Source organism: Vombatus ursinus, unplaced genomic scaffold, assembly GCF_900497805.2.
Source record: "Vombatus ursinus unplaced genomic scaffold, bare-nosed wombat genome assembly UNPS02014841.1, whole genome shotgun sequence".
Classification (NCBI taxonomy): domain Eukaryota; kingdom Metazoa; phylum Chordata; class Mammalia; order Diprotodontia; family Vombatidae; genus Vombatus; species Vombatus ursinus.
This window is the reverse complement of record NW_020954619.1, coordinates 45291500-45307361: the sequence shown is the minus strand read 5'-3', so window position 1 is coordinate 45307361 and position 15862 is coordinate 45291500. Positions and strand designations below refer to the sequence as shown.

At 36.1% G+C, this 15862-nt stretch overlaps 1 non-coding gene and 1 pseudogene across 1 annotated transcript; both read left to right on the top strand.

Moving 5' to 3' along the window:
* The first annotated feature begins 767 nt into the window (after positions 1-767).
* LOC114026651 overlaps positions 768-15862 on the top strand; it is a 159510-nt pseudogene continuing 144415 nt past the window's right edge.
* On the top strand, positions 14059-14165 carry LOC114026757. Its single transcript, XR_003567165.1, has one exon. It is a non-coding gene; the product is annotated as a U6 spliceosomal RNA (small nuclear RNA).

Sequence of the window (15862 nt, the reverse complement as noted above, 5' to 3'; positions counted from 1 at the left end):
ACCAGCCCCTTCACTGCCTGATGTATGTTTATTCAAAATATAACCAAAATGAATTCAATGTAATTTTGGGGGAGAGAACTAACAAGTGATAGGATCATTAAGGCCTCACAGAGAAAGTGAATCTGGAGCTTAACTTTGAAGGAAATTATGGATTCTAAGAATTGGAGGTGAGCAGGAGAAAGCTATGCAAAAGCATGGAGATGGGAAATGACATGTCATGGGTGCGGAATACCAAGAAGACCAATTTGGCTGGACAGGAGAGTATGTGAAGTGTAGAAATAAACTTGGAAATGTAGGTTTGAGCCAGGTTGTGACTGTCTTTATACACCAAATAGGAGTTTGTATAATGACTAGGAAAAAGTGATAATGTGCTCCAGCATCATTTTTTTGAGGGGGAGGGGGAAGTAGGCTGCAAAATATTTTCATTTGCTTTTAAAACATTTCATTTAAACACACACTGTTCTCACTTGTTGTTTCTCTAATCTCCCTTTGCATGGTTTCCCAAAAACAACTCATTATTTTCAATGTAATTTGTATCATTTTAAAAACTTTATCAGAGCAGTTGCAATGCAAAAAAAAGTGCATAATAAAAAATTACCTAGAAGCCTCTAATTACTGCATTAGCCTATAATTATTACATGCAAAAATACAATGCTATACAGAACAACAAACCAGGAATAAGGATTTAGCTCAACCTAACAAAAATTCTGTTAAAATAATGGTATGTGTCTGACTTCCTGCCAAAGACAGAACACTGGGAGCGGATGATGGCTGCTCCTTCTTACACCGGTGCCGCTCTAAGGGACTTAATGCAGACCACATGCTGGCCTCAGGATTTTGGAAATACCCACTCAGATTTCTCATTCCTGCTTTTGTGCTTTCACCTTACAATTTCCCTGTGCACAGAGCTCCCTCTGAAGTCCAAGCCTAGACCTCAAGGGGTGATGGAACCAGGTAAAAGCAACCTAAGCTTTCAACAAATCACAGGGAGAGAAAGAACCTTTGAGTTCAAGTTCAAGCCCTGCCTCTGACCCTATTTTCTATGTCTTTGTGGGCAAGTCACTTAACCATTCAGAGTCCCAGGCAGTTGAATAAGACTACAAGTTATGAATGAGTTTTCTGATCTCACTAGTGGTGGGAGAATCCTACTCTGATAAAACTACCAGTGCATGTACTGTTCCTATATAAAAATGTGTGTATATTGGAGTTGTACATAAATTTGTATCTATACATGTATGTGCATGTGTACATATATAATCACATAGATACACTGTATGTATATATGTTGACATACAAGATGTATGTCTCTATGTCTCTATCTATCTATCTATCTCAATACACACTTATTAAGCACATAATATGTACCATGTGCTGTGATAGGCTCTAGGGACAAAAAAGACAAAAATTTAAAAAAAAATCCTTTCCTTCAAAGAGAGACTACATTCCAGATGTGTGACTATGCATTGGTCAGAAGAAATTTCATCAGTGAAGGATTCCCAATACAGAAATATCTACTCCCAACGTGATTGACAACTCACCTGTAAATTGTAATCTTAGTTGCTTGGGGGCAGAGAGAGCAGATAAGTGATATCAGTTTAGTCAGAATTAGTCATATCAATAATATATGACATATGCCAGAAGCAGAACTAAAATTTAAGTCTCTGAGACTCCAAGGCCAACACTTCAACCATTATACCCTGTTACTAAAATGTTTATCCACAACAAACTCTGTACCTCTCTCTTTCTCTCTCTCCTCTCTCTCTCTCTCTCTCTCTCTCTCTCTCTCTCTCTCTCTCGTCTATATTTAATACATAAATACACATATGTATGAATAGAATGGAATGTCAATAATGTTAAAAATTATAAACATGAGGGTTGTAAAAAACTCTGGAAAGACTTTTATGGAACAGTGTAACAGGAAGAAAGCAATCAACAACAACAACAACAACAACAGTGCTACTACTACTACTACTACTACTACTACTACTACTACTCCTAATATGAATAAACCCAAGCATTTATTAATTACTTATTACATGCAGGTACTTAGTTGCTAGAGATGCAAAGAAAAATGTAAAACAGTCTCTGCCCTCAAGAAGCTTGCATTCTATTAGAAAAGATTATGTGCACATATAGAGGTGTAAATAGAAACCTCTCTGTCTCTGTCTATTCCCATCTTAATTTTTCTGGTTCTGTCCCTGACTCTGGTTCTATCTCTGTCTCTGTCTCCTACCTTGCCACCAATATTCTGAATTGATTACATAGCTTGTGTGCCCTCTTGCTATCCCTGAAATAGGGCAGGCAGAGGGACGTGACATGAAATACAAGACTGTAGGAAGTTTTGATTGCAAAAGGTACAGTTAAATTGATGCAGAGTGGTACTTAAAGTTTATCTGTCACTCATCCCTGATATAAGTATTCGTTTGGCAACAGTTTGCTGTCTACCTATGGCAGTTTCTCTCTAATGCTAGTTGAACAAGAACGGCTAAGTACATGAACAGAGCCTTGGTAACATTCCAGTTCCATGACAAAGGGGAGTTCCTGGTACCTGGAGATGTGGTTCTGTGGACCTGTTTGCCATACAACCGAAACCACAAGAATCAGGAAAGTTTTGACAAAGCTCTCTAACCCAATGATAGTGACTTAAATACCAGGTTTTGCTTCCTATTTCACATGGAGATGGTAGGTCTTTTGAAAGTCATTAAACATCCAATTAGTACTTTTTAGTCCTTGTTACTGTGTCTAGGATACTGAAAAGAAGAATGAGAGAGTCTAGCTTCAAAGCAGAGTCTTGGGAAGGCCTAGATGTTGCCCTGGAAGGTACTGTCTATGTTACATGTGATTAATCCTTTTCCTTTTCCTTTGTGTTTAAATCATGACTTTTTGTAAAGGCGTATAAGAGAAGCAACACAAAAGGGAGGTAGAGGAAGGGATCCAGTCAGAGAATGATTACATGTTATTTTACCTGGGTATAAATCTACTGGTAGAAACCAAGGAAGAGTGAGGATGGTCCCTGGACCCCAAATGCTATCAAGACCTTGTTTTATATATGTACATATAAGCACTCCATATATACATATATATGTGTTGAAAACATATTATATTTTAAAAGAGAGGCAACATGGTATAATGGAAAGACTCAAATACTCAGAATCCAAAGACCTGTGTTCATGCTTTGGCTTTATCACTGTTTAAGCATATGACCTTGAGAAAGTCACATAAATTTACTGAGGCTCAGTTTCCTTATATTCTCAAAAGATTTTAAGCTGGAAGGAAATTTAAGAGATTAACCAGCCCAACCTCCACATTCTAACATTGTAGATTGTGTAATCCAAAGTAATTTCTCCAAGGTGACATAGGAAATAAGTAGTAGGACTGGGATTCAAACCTAGGTACCCTGATACCAAATCTAGGGCTTTTATCAATATCTGAATGCTCTTTCCCACTACACTGATGCCTTTTTTTTTTAGGCATTGGAGGTTAAGTGACTTGCCCAGGGTCACACAGCTAGTAAGTGTGTCAAGTGTTCGGTCTGAGGCTGGATTTGAACTCAGGTCCTCCTGACTCCAGGGCCGGTGCTCTATCCACTGCGCCACATAGCTGTCCCCACTGATATCTTGTTAAATGGGGATAACAACAAGGCTTTTACGAGGAGAGCACTTTGTAAGATGCAAAATAATATAGAATGGCAAACTATTAAAATAAATAAAAAGAGGAGATTCTTAAGTTTATTGCAGAGTTCAACAAATTCTGGGAAGGCAAAAAGTAAATTTTTTTCACTATATACCTAACTGTAGGCTGTGGTTTATTCTTACTTCTTCTTTGGTTATCTTCAGAGAGCTAATAAAAATCTGTCTCTTAAAAGAGTGAAAGACAACAGAACATCCTCTGTCCTTTTCTTTTCCAGGTTGGATTTCTAGTTCCTTTAAAGTTCTCCTCCTGGATATGATCTGATCCTCAAATCCTCTTTCTGGCTTTTGGTAAACCCTGTTCTGACAACTGATGCATGAGCTCTTCAGTCATTTGGTTTAGAAATGGGCACAAGGAAGTGGACAGGGGCTAGAAATGGTCAAATCAACAGACAAGTATTCTCACATTGTTACTAAATTTCTATTTCTTGCTCCACCCACCCTGATAGTGTGCCTGTTTTTAATACTGTCCTATGGGATGGAATGAATGATTCCTGGTTGGTTAGCTTTTTATTCACCAAGACCCAATTGTCTTCTGTGCTGTATTTGAATTTTACAATAGCAAATGGCCTCCCTGATCACTTGGAAATACTAAATCTTTTAAATTAATTTCCTTTATCAGCACAAGTATAATACCATTAATACATTAATCCAGACGGTTTTGTGGGTAAAAAAAAAAAACATCAGTTTTAGTATCACAGGACTTGGTTTGGGGTCTGAGTTCTTAAATAAGGGCAGAACGAGGACAGAATTAGTAGCAATTTATGTACTTTAGAGAGGTAGATTTAGGCTTCAAATAATGAAAATCTTAGCCTACGTGTCTCGGAAAAAATAAAATTGAGAGATCTCAGAGTTGTTTTTTTTTTTTGTGTGTGTGTGTGTGTGTGTGTGTGTTCCTTTGTACCAGAGGTTTTCAAACAGGTTGGATAACCGCTTGTCAGAGATTCTGTATAATGTATTGTTGCTCAGGTAGCGGTCAGACTAGGTGACCTCAGAAATACTTTCCCAAATTTGTAATTCTTCAATTTTAGGATACTGTGGGTCATTCACTGAAAACTGGAAAGGACTTTGGATACTGCCTCTTAAATTGGAAAACATAGGTTCAGAGAAAGGTAGGGACTTGCTCATGGTTGCACAGTTGTCACAGAATAATGGAATCACAGGATCTCAAAGTTGGAAGGGACCCCAAAGGATATCCAATCCAAACAATTCCTAAGGAGCAATCACCTTGACAGCACCTCTGTAAGTGGGTGCCCATATTCTGCTTGAAGATATCTAGTGAATCAATTATGTTTGATAATACATGGCCAAGCCAATTCTACAGTACCAGATCAAGTGCTCTTTCTGTCACATCATTTATGACTTGAATGACCTGGGTCAAAGTACATTATGTCCCTGAGCCTCAATTTCTTCATTTATAAAATGGGGATATTATTAAGAATACCTTTTTCATTCATAGTGGTAATGGGCATCAAATGGAATTATTTGGGCAAAACACTTTGTTAACCTGGAAAAAAAAAAACCTCAAAGTGTCAGTTGTTACCATTGTTAAGAAAATAAATTGTTAACTACTAATAAAAACGTTCATGTTTTCAAAGAATTCTGTAAGTACAATAAGTATGATCATTAGTATAAGAAGTAATTTAAACTGGGACAGCAATTCCTATGTGATGTGATTTTAGGGCTATCTCCCTCTGTTTCAAATCTCATTCCACCAACCTTCTAAGGCATTGTCCTCTCCTTTCGGTGTCCATTTACTCCTACCATTTTAAATCACACTGTGTACTAGATTGGTATTATTATCCTGTCTAATTGACTGTTAGAAATCATATTCCCCCTCTATGCCTTGTTATCTTCCTTTTGGCTCTATTCCTAGACTGGTCATTATCAATTTCTTATTTTTGTTTTAAATTAGCTGAGAAGGGAGAAAATTTAAGTGGGAATTGACCTTCAGTTCCTCAGTCTATTAGAAATATTTATTACAGATTATGGAGCATTCAGATCCTAACTCTGCCACTTATAATTTAATAAGTGACCAAGTCACTTAGAATCATTGACCCTCAGCTTCCTCATCTATAAAATGAGAGGGCTGGAGAAGGTGAATTCTAAGGTCTCTTCTAACTCTAAATCTATGACATGGTAAAACAATGAAATGCCACACCAGCATTAATTGAGGAAACTGAAGATGCTTGGCCTGGAAAAGAGAAGACTTTGAGGGAATATGGTAGCTAAAGTGCTTGACAGGGTACTTGGGAAAGAAGGATTGGATTTGCTCTGCTTGGCCCCAGAGGACAGAACTAGGTACAGTGAGTTCTTATTTCAACAATGGTTTGGAAAGAGGAAGATATTAACCTGATGTGAGAAAAAAACATAAAAGCAACTTCTGAACAATTAGAGTTATCCAAGAGTGAAATGGGTTGCCTTGGGATATAATGAGTTTCCCATTCCTGAAGACTTTTAAAGGTATATATGTGTGTATACACATATACACAAATGTATGTATCTATGTATGTATATATGTGTTTGGTGTGTGTGTGCTCATGTGTATATATATATATATATATATATACACACACACATGCAACATGTACAGGCATATATGTATATATACCTATCTGCATATTGTGTTTGTGTGCACATATATACACACATATACATGCAATGCATATAAATGTGTGTACAAATACACATGCATGTACACATACATATACATATATACATTTACGCAGACATACACACACACACATATGCAGTTAGGTAGCACCTAGATGCTAAATGGAGCACTAAGCATGAAGTTCTGAGTTCAAATCTGGTCTCAGACACTTACTAGCTGTGTGACCCTAGGCAAATCACTTAACCCTGCTTGCCTCAGTTTCCTCATCTGAAAATGAGCTGGAGAAGAAAATGGCAAACCACTCCAGTATCTTTGCCAAGAAAACCCCACAAAGGGTCATAAAGAGTCAGACATGACTGAAATGACTGAACAACCACAAAACATATGTAAATAGATAGATATTTATTTATACATAATGTTTATTTATTTATTATCTGAACCTGTTATTTCATTTGTATAGAAAACTTCCAGTGAAGAGAATCTTTCCACCAGTGCAGATTAATACCTGCTCTGTAATTTATAGTCTCAGAGACTACCTGAATCACTCTAAGTTTAAAAGACTTCCAACGTCACACAGTAAATGTGTGTCAGAGAAAGTCTTGAATTCAGGTCTTACTGACTCCTAGGCTGGTTCTCCATCTATTATAACAGTCCATAGAAAATGACAGGTATTGTCAGGCAGATTCCTAGTCATGAACTAGTTATACTAGTTTGTCTCTAAAATTCTTTCCAATTTAGACTCTGCAATAAGTAAGCTCTAGCTTTTCTTTGAAAGCTACGGATGTTGCTCTTTTAAAAAGATATAAATGTATACTCTCAGAAATATTTTAGTCAGAAGTAGAGAATGTTAAACCATTTGATTACTCATGCAAAACATTTAAGGTCCTCTCATTTAAAATAATATATTTTTGAATGACTCAGTATGCTCTTTGGTTGAACAAAAACACACCACACATGTTGTTTTCCTAACTTTCCTGGATGTGATAACAAATCGTGGGAGCAGGAGGATGGTACTGAGTGGGTGCCTGGGATACAAAAGAGGGACAATGGCAATTCCAGAGTTATTTTGTGTTGAACCTACAATTGGGTGAAGGTGTCCTAATGGGGCAGATTTTAGTTTGAAAGGAAGTTCAGTATCAACATTCAGAATAGGGAGGCTCTCATTCTTGAAGCCCCTCCAAAAGAGGAGAACTAAAGTTAGGAGATGAATTCATTTATTGATTTGCATTTGAATCTACATGAAAGTTTTCCTCTGGTGCTCTATCACAGCTTGATTATTTTGCTTTGGAAGAATGGAAACTTCTTGAGGCCAGGAATTGTTTATGATTTGTCATTTGGGTCCCTTAGCATCTGTGCCTGGCACAGAGTAAAAACTTAGCAAATGATTGTTGAATTAAATCAAATCCCCAAAGACTCTCCAGGACTGCTGAGCTAGAAAGACTTTGCATACAGACTCAGTGACAAACTGCATTCCTATCTTCCAATACCCATCCTAGTTAAGTGAGAATAGGTTCCTTGTCTGAAGGATGACCGCCAGGGAACCATCCCCCCCCCGTTGTTCCCTAGCCACACCAGCTTACATAGAACACACACACACACACATATGTGTATGTGTATATATATATATATATATATGTGTGTGTGTGTGTGTGTGTGTGTATGTATACATATAATATATATATAGAGAGCTATAGCTATATAGATATAGACACATATATTTAATATATAATATAATAGATATGGATACACATATATTTGATGTATAATATGATATAATATTATACATATATATTTTTTTCTGTACTAGTCAGAGAGAGAGAGCGCCCTCACATAGAGTGATTAAGCCTCTGACCTTTTAAAATACGGAATATTGAAAAGTTTTCCATGGAGGTTTCTGTCTTTGGGTATTGATCTTCCCAAGAATCTGAGCTTCTTCTTCATCCTAAATCCATTCATTCTGTCCAGAATTTCTTGGCCTGTACTTTGTGATCCCTATCAAAAATAGGTTTCTGGTGGCTCAGTGGACAGAGCTCCACCCTTGGAGTCAGGAGGACCTGAGTTCAAATTTAGTTTCAGACACTTGACACTTACTAGCTGTGTGACCCTGGGCAAGTCACTTAACCCCAATTGCCTCACCAGAAAAAAAAAAAAGCAAAAAAAAAAATAGGTTTCTGGGAAGGCCTGGCTTCCTCTCAATGGTTCAAGACCTGGGGTTTTCTAGTAGTTTTAAAAACAAAGAAGCTCAGAAAGAAATGAGAAATCAAGGAGAAATCACAGGAATATATCAAAGTATCTGACAGAGATCTCCAAAGAGCCGTGGAGAGCTTGGCAGAGAGCAGATGCTTTAAAAATGCCTATTATGCAAACATGATTTGACTGGGACCCAGGTTAGAGAACAGAATTTACAACCTCTGGCTAGACAATCAGTGCAAAAGTATCACTGAAATTCCCAATTAGGAGTTGGTTGTCAGTAGGAATATATCAAGGAATTGTTTTCTTCCACAAAGCTTCCTCGTAATCAGAAGAGTCCACCTGTGGAATAGGCTGCTTTAGGTGATAGATGTCTCCCTTCACTGTAGGAATGTAGAAAGGCTGGGAGACCACCTTTAAGGGATGCCATAGAAAGTATTTATGGATCAGTTAGTGTGCGGGGGAAAGAGGGAAGTCATCAAATTAGATGACCTCTAGGGTGCCTTCTCTCTCTGACTCTTTGTTTCAATATCCTACCATGGGATTCAGTCTCAGTAAGAGTTTATTGATAGACTGAAAATTCCTGATCAATGTGGGAGGATTTATCTAGGTTTCTGTTTTATCCACTAGGTGCCGAAAAATAACAGGTAAAGAAGAGTAATGATAGGGTTAGAGGACCTGTGTTTAAAAGCTACTATTTCTATGACCTTTGGAAAGACTTGACCTCCATGGACCTTAGTCACCTCATTTGTAAAGTGAAGGGATTGGATTCTATAGTCGCTAATGTTCCTTCCAGCCTTGATCTTATGATCCTTTTATTATATAGGGAGAGGGCACAATAATTCCCATCCTTTTCTTATTTAATCTAGACTAAACAAAGGAAGGAGGTAGATAGATAAAGAAAGTGAATTGGGCTGAGGGTCAGGGTTCAACACCTAGCTCTGTCAATAGCTCACTGCGATTCATAAGTTTCAGAAATCATCTAGTTCAATCCTTCGATTCTACAGTTGGAGAAAGTGAGGACCTTAATGGCAGCATATAATAGTGAGAGTGTGTTGGATTTGGGGGAATAGGGTTTCTACAGTACTTTACAACCACAGTACCTCAAAAATCGCAAAATTTAATAGCTAGGAAGGGACTTAGGGGCTATCTAGTCCAACCACTGGTCCCTAGGAGTAGCTAGGTGGAGCAGTAGAAAGAGTAGTGAGTCTGGAATTAGGATGACCTGAGTTCAAATTCAGCTGGAGATACTTACTCATTGTGTAACCCTCGGTGAGTCACTTAGCCTATGTTTGTGGCAGCTTCCTCAACTGTAAAATGGGGGTAATATTGGCACCTACCTTGTAAAGTTATTTTGAGGATCCAATGATAAAATATTTGTAAAAATCCCAGTGACTGGCACATAGTAGGTGCTATATAAATGGAAAATGAAAGAAGGTCATGGCTAATCCACATCATTCAAGGCAATTAGCTATCTTGGTAGCCCAAAGTGTGACCTTGTCAATGCTGCTCCCAGATTCTTACTTCACTGATCACAATCCCCCTCAAAAAAACATAAGACATAAAGGGACTGTGAGTAGCTGAAATGGGCTGAAGAGTTAATTTCATCTAACTCATTCTTTTTATAGTTAAATCAAATGAGGCCAACAGAATAGAAGTGACTTGCCTAATCACATGGGCAGTCAACAGCCAATGTGGGATTTCAGCTCAGATTTCCTGATTCTTAGACTAGTGCTTTTCACACTTTCCCAATGTAGCTTCATATAGAAGCTCATATTTACAGGACTCACCAATCCATATTTTTCCTGTCCTTAAAATTGTCTACACTCTACTTTTTAAAATCTGAACTTAATCTTTGGCCTAATTTAGGATTATTAGGACCTTCAGGATTATAAACAGAAGGGTATTGATGATTAAGCAATCAAATTTCTTTATTTAGGACATTACATTTTAATGAGTTTGGCTTGAAATCTCTTTCCTACCAGCATAAATTATGGTAAACAGATCATGTAGAATTAGAGCTGGAATAAACCTTGGAGGTCATTGTTGGCCTCACTTTACAGATAAAGAATTGAGATCTGGAGAGGTTAATGACTTACTTGCTGAAGGTCAATAATGTACTAAATAGCAGAGCTGTTACTTGCACCTAGAGCCTCTGACTCCAAATTCAGTGCTCTTTCCACTGTCTACCACCATCAGCTCAAACATGCTGTACTCTTCAGGTGGAGCCCTCTAGCCAAGACAATACAAGTCAACATTTTTATTTGCCTTGTTCATAACTTACCAGATAGCCAAGACATACATGTATATTAGATGGGGAGATGAGCCAGTACTGTCATACACGTTTTCTGGGGATAATCTACAAGATGGGAAATTAAGAGTGCATACTATATTATTTGAATGATTTGTGGTTTCATCGATGTCAATAATCCCTGCACTAAGACAGAAACCACTTATCACCTTGACTCCAAAATGGTGATGAGCTTCTTTTCTGAGCTAAATATGTTGGTTCTCAGAATGGCAGATTCAGTCTGTTGATAGGTCCATTCAAGCAGCCTTTCCAGCTTAGGAGAACATGAATGAGCTCATACTCTGCTGGCACAGGCCCCAAGAACTTGGGATACTTTCTATTGAGGTCATGATGGATAATCAGGGACATTTAGGCCTCCATAGAAATTATAGGTCTGTATTTCAATTTCCTTGAGTTTATAATCTTATATATAATATGTACACATATATACATACACACAGACACACACATATATATACACATACACATGCATGTGTAGACATCATATATATATACACATAAATAAAAATGATGGCTATAGTCATGTATATATACTTGCATTACATATATACATATACATTTATGTGCATATATATGTGTGTGTGTATATACATACATAGATAGTTGATGGTTCTTTTTTCAGGATTAATTAAAGGATGTTGCAGTTTCTCAAAGGCAATATAGCTTTACTATGCACATATACATACAAATACACATATATATGGTTGTATATTTATTATCTATTAGGTTCTATTCTATAGCTGTCTTTGTAAACATGCACACACATATATTTCTTAGAATATAGCATACTCTTTTCCATATCCATATTTATCCCATAAGTTTGTCATGGAGATAGGGGGGAAGTTCATCTGACACATGGGGGCCTGCCTTGGCTACTCTTGACATTATGAGCACACCAGTGGAATATATAGGTTATACCTTGATAATCTCTCACCCTTATCTTGTGACTAACAACCATTTTCAATCATACATTCATCTAATGATATCTCTTTCTATAGTTCTCTTTTATAGCTCCTAATTTGTAATATGTTGTAACCTTAAGACATCACCAGACACTTCTCTTGACATCACCTTTCACTTCTCCGTGGTCTTCTAGGACATATTACATTTAGATTATTCAGAGCTTATAGAGTTTCATTACTCACTGCCAATGTTCTAAGCTCTGATACTATAGGATTCTGTGACTAGATGTTTTCCTACTAAAAGTCATAATTGTCCTATACAAAAAAGACAAACTTTGAGGACCAATAAATAGACTTGTAGATGAGTCAAAATCATGCAAAAAAGCAAATACTTTACTCTTCTAATGATAGAACATTTGTCTATTCCAAATTTTATATACAAGCAATATTATTGCATCTTTTCCCAGAAGAATTTGTCATCAGAACTAAAATAATTTTCTGAACAAGATATATAAAAAATGCTGAGAACACTTTGCCACTTCTATATTTATTTTGGTTCCACATAATCCTGTGGTCAGGGATAACCTTAAGTGTAGGCTGAATAGGCAATCACCTATGTGAACAATTTCAAGAGACCTAGGAGGGTGCCTCTTTTTAACTGCCCAATTAAATATCATTCCACTTTATGCATGAAATTCTATCGTGCTTATTTTGTTCCTTCAGTTTATGATTTTAATTACTATGAATATAGATCTTCCTAGGAAGAGACTTCTTTTAAATCAGTTCTCATTCATTTATACTTCAGTGTGAATGAGTTTCATATCCTTTCACCTTAGTACTATTAGTATTAATAACAGCTCAAATTAATATAACAATTGTAGATTTATAAAATATCTTCTTCACAACAGCTTTATGAAATTTAGGTCATGCAAATATTGTCATAACCATATTGTAGATGATGAAATTGAAGCTCACAGAAGTTATTAAGTGACTTCTCTATTTTCACACCATCACAGGCAGGACTCATGCTCCCATGGCTTCTGAATTCTGATCTAGTGAAGTCTTTACTATAATATACTGAATGAAAAAGAATAGGAGACCAGTAGTCTTCTGAATAAATGCATAGGGTGCCACTGAAGGAAGAAAAGGGGGATAATTGGATCATAGGATTTTTAATTAGCAGGCATGAGATTATTCCAATCTCATTTTACAAATCAAGACACTGCAGCCTGGAAAATGGAAATTATTACTATTTCCCCCCATGTTTGCCTAGCTAGTTAGTAACAGGTAGTTGCTAAAGAAGATAGAGTGATGGTCCTGGAGCCAGGAAGGCCAGAGTTTAAATATGGTCAGACACTAGTTAGTGATCTTAAGCCCCGAATGAGACTCGATTTCCTCACCAATGAATTGATAGTGTAAATATCACCTACCATGTATTGTTGTGACAATAAAGTGAGATATTTGTAAAGAATTTTGTAAAAGCACCAAATAATTTCTAGCTAATTTTATTTTTATTACTGTTATTTTTATAATTGCATAAATAGAGCTAGAAGTCTACTTTCCTCTGCTTCCTACTAAAGGATATTAAAAAAAAACCTCTATGAAAATTGACTACATGAATGAAAGTTTTAAACATAAGTATACATTTATATGTACTTAAATCTTCTAATGTGTGATTTCATTGAATCAGATGGTCCTCCCAACAATGTAGATCATAACCTATACGTAAGTACTTGCCCATCTTTTAAAATCTTATCCAAGTACTTATATTCCATAAGCTTTCCATAGGGCAGTGTACCCTATGTCTGATATCACCTAGCAGGAGCTTCTCAATAAATACTAAGTACTTGATGTTGTTTTTCCTGATGCCGTGATGGAGCCATACAATGGATACAATACACTACAGTACAGTACAGTATAATATAATACAATACAATAAATACACATTTAACTGTTCTACTTTGTAACCAAGATTTTTCAAGGTGACAGGCCAGAGTAAAGGGTGCAATCTGTGTCCATAAAGATAGGTAGTTACTGTATAGGTTATTATAGTATATCCTTCTTAGCTCTGTGTTCTGTCCCACTGCTAAATTTTGGCCTGTTTCAATCTGTTATGCTGAGCTCACGATTACACTTGGAGGAGAGAAAGGGTATGTATGTGGAAGGGGAGTGGTGGTAGATTTAGTCACTTGGGTTCTATTTTCCTCTTTTAGACATTAAAGGGCTAAATGACTTTATATGACTAAGAAATTCCTGGATGTTTTTCATGCATGAAGAATCAAGCATAGTTTAGAAAGCTCTGTTTCTATTTGTTGTCTTAAAATATTCTGAATTTAGTAACCATCAACAAAAGTGCTCTCAGTGGTAGTACATATACTAAAATTGGAATGGTACAGAGAAGATCAGCATGGCCCCCATGCAAGGATGACACACAAATTTGTGAAGTGTTTCATATTTTTGAAGACAGATCTTCATGAAAATAAAATAAAATGTAATTTTAAAAAGCATCAACAAAAACACATAACCAAATACTGAGATAAGGAAGAAGCATGCATACATGAAACCACACATTTCTTCTATTTATACTTTTTGAAAGCATATATACTTAGTTGAATAGAATCATAATAAAAAGTAATCTGTTTTCATGTCCTCTTTTGAACTCTTTTTATTTTATGGAATTTTCTGTTTAGTTAATGCAATTGTTATTATTATTTTACACAATTCTCAGCAGTTGTCTTGATACCTTGACCAGATGCCTTGGAGTTTTTGGTCCTCACATCTCTACAATGTCCTGCTTGGGGCTGTACTATACTGATTGTTGAGTGTCCTCTCTGTACCATTAATTAGGATTCATCATAGATATGCTTTATGAATTCACTGCTTTCTCCCTGATCATCTTCTCACTAACTACCTTCCAGCATTCATGTGTCCTTACCACCTCTCACCCTTCCTAATAATATTAATGTCTTATTTTTACATTATTATAGTTATCTTCAGTATCCCTTTCTCTCTCCCTCCCAGAGAGCTATACTACATAACAATTAGTGATTTTGAAGGAAAAACAATCAACTCAACTGATGGATATATTGAAAAAGTACCTGAAAACGTGCTATTTGCAACAATTGTGGACTTTGTACCTCCACGAAGAGGTAGATTAGGATGTTCTGTGATATCTCTTTAATAGAGTCATGCTTAATCTTTATGATTTTGTTACATCAACTTTTGATTTTCTTTGTGGTCATTCTTTCCACTACATTGTAGTAGTTATTGTGTGTATTTTCTTGTATCTGTTTTTTTTGTGTGTTCTCTACTTTATCAAACATTAGATTATTGCGTTCTATTGTTTCTGATTCTCTCCTGTCTCATGCATTCCATTGATATATCTCACTATGTCTCATGTATTCCATTGATCTATCTCAGTGTTTTTTAACTAACACCAGATGGTTTTGAGGACTCCAGCTTTATAATACACAGTTTGAGTTCTGGAAGTGCAATTTCCTCTTTATCACTACTTCTTTTCATCATTTACCTTGATATTCTAGATCTTTGTTTGTCCAAATGAATTTTGGTATTATTTTTTCAAGTTTTATGAAGTATCCCCATGATAATTTGATTAGTTTAGCATTAAGTGCATTAATATTAATAGCACTGTTATTTTTATTATATTGGCATGGCCAAGCTATGAGTACTAAATATTCCTCCAGTTACTTAAGTTGTTCTTTATTTCCTCAAGGAACACTTTGCTCCTGCATCCATGTCTTTTACATACTTTCCTGGGTCAATCTCCAGATATTTACACATTTTTTTAATAATTTGGCATGAATTTTTCTTTTATATTATTATTTCTTTGATTTTGTTACTATATAGAAATGCTGTTGATTTGGGGAAGGGTTATTTCATAGCCTGCAACTTTCTGGAAACTCTTAGTTGTCTCAATTACTGTCACTGCTGAATCCTTAGGATCTTCTAAGTATACTATCACATTATCAACAAATAATAATTTTACCTCCTCTTCCTTTATTTTATGCTTTCAATTTCTTTCTTTTTTCTTATTACACTAGCACTTCCATAACTAGTTGGGAGAGTATCTCTGTTTTATTCCTTATATATCTATCTATCTATCTATCTATCTATCTATCTATCTATCTATCTATCT